We start from the raw sequence: 2,358 nt of genomic DNA, 5'->3' as shown, positions 1-2,358 counted from the left end.
TGCAATGCAGGAGACCCTGGTTCGATTCCTAGGTGAGGAAGGTTTGCTGGAGAAGGGAATGGCTACCCACTCCAGTATTCTGGCCTGGAGAATTCCATGACCTGCATAGTCCATGGGGTCGCAAAGAGTCAGACATAACTGAGCGACTTTCACTTTCACTCATAATTACCAAAACTTAGAAGCAACCAATAGGTCCATGTATCAAACTGTGATAAACTTATACAATGGAATGTTATTCAGCATTACAAAGAAATTAGTTATCAAGCCATTTAAGACATAGGGGAACTATATTCACATATCGCTAAGTGAAAGAAGCCAATCTGAAAAGACTACATACTATATAATTACAACTGTACGACATTCTGGAAAATACAAAACAATAGAGACAACAAAAGACCAATGTTCAACAACCAAAAAACAAAAACTCTAATTTAAAAATGGACAGTGAATTTGACACTTCTCCAAAGAAGGTATACAAATGGCTAGAAAGCACATAAAAAGATATTAAACATCATAATCATCAGAGAAATGCAAATCAAAATGACAATGAGATACCATTCCATATCCATTAGAATAGCTATTATTTTTAAAAAATGAAAGAAAAGTGTTGGTAAGGATGTAGAAAAATTAGATCTCTTGTGCATTGCTGGTGGGAATGTGAAATGGTACAGCTACTGTGGAAAGTAATTTAAACATAGAATTACCATATGATCCAACAATTTCACTCCTAGGTGAAAACCCAAAGGAATTGAAAGCAAGGACTCAAACAGATGGGGCTTCCTAAGTAGCTCGGTGGTAAAGAATCTGCCTGCCAATGCAAGAGACACGGCTTCAATCCTTGGGTCAGGATATCCCCTGGAGAAAGAAATGGCAACCCACTCCAGTATTCTTGTTTGTTTGTTTGTTTTTTATTTTTATTGGAGGCTAATTATTTTACAATATTATATTGGTTGGTTTTGCCATACATTGACATGAATCCGCCCCGGGTGTACATGAGTTCCCCCTCCCGAACCCCCCTCCCACCTCGCTCCTCCCCTTATCCTCCCTCTGGGTCATCCCCGAAAACCAGCCCTGAGCATCCTGTAACATGCATCGACCCTGAACTGGCAATTCATTTCACATATGATAATATACATGTTTCAATGCCATTCTCCCAAACCATCTCACCCTCACCCTCTCCCACAGAGTTCCAAAGACTGTTCTATACATCTGTGTCTCTTTTGCTGTCTCGTATACAGGGTAATCATTTGCATCTAAATTCCATATATATGCCTTAGTATACTGTATTGGTGTTTTTCTTTCTGGCTTACTTCAGTCTGTATAATAGGCTCCAGTTTCATCCACCTCATTAGAACTGATTCAAATGCATTCTTTTTAATGGCTGAGTAATACTCCATTGTGTATATGTACCAAAGCTTTCTTATCCATTCGTCTGCAGATGGACATCTAGGTTGCTTCCATGTCCTGGCGATTATAAACAGTGCTGCAATGAACATTGGAGTACATGTGTCTCTTTCAATTCTGGTTTCCTCGGTGTGTATGCCCAGGAGTGCAATTGCTGGATCATATGGCAGTTCTATTTCCAGTTTTTTGAGGAATCTCCACACTGTTCTCCATAGTGGCTGTACTAGTTTGCATTCCCACCAACAGTGTAAGAGGGTTCCCTTCTCTCCACACCCTCTCCAGCATTTATTGCATGTAGACTTTTGGATAGCAGCCATTCTGACTGGTGTGAAATGGTATCTCATTGTGGTTTTGATTTGCATTTCTCTGATTATGAGGGATGTTGAGCATTTTTTCATGTGTTTGTTAGCCATCTTTATGTCTTCTTTGGAGAAATGTCTGTTTAGTTCTTTGGCCCAGTTTTTGATTGGGTCATTTATTTTTCTGGAATTGAGCTGCAGGAGCTGCTTGTATATTTTGGAGATTAATCCTTTATCAGTTGCTTCATTTGCCACTCCAGTATTCTTGTCAGGGAAATTCCATGGGTGGAGGAGCCTGGCGGGCTACAGTCGATGGGGTCACAAAAAAGTCGGACACGACTAAATAGCAACAACTCAAACAGATGCTTGCACATCAGTGTTCAACAGCACCATTTTTTTTGCAATTGCCAAAAAGGAGAAACAAATGAAGGGTATATCAACAAATGAATGGATAAACAAAATGTGATATACACATACAATGGAATATTACTAGTTATAAAAAAAATTTCTGGTGCATGCTACCACATGGCTGAACTTTGAATGCATATGCTAAGTAACACAAGCCAGGTACAAAAAGAAAAATATTGTATGATTCTACTTATATGAAGTATCTAAAATAGAGAAATTGATAAAGATAGAAAGTATTAATAGAATA

The sequence above is a fragment of the Moschus berezovskii genome, chromosome 9, assembly GCF_049115385.1.
Source record: "Moschus berezovskii isolate FMDL1 chromosome 9, NW_MosBer_1.0, whole genome shotgun sequence".
Lineage (NCBI taxonomy): Eukaryota > Metazoa > Chordata > Mammalia > Artiodactyla > Moschidae > Moschus > Moschus berezovskii.
This window is presented reverse-complemented; position numbering follows the sequence as displayed.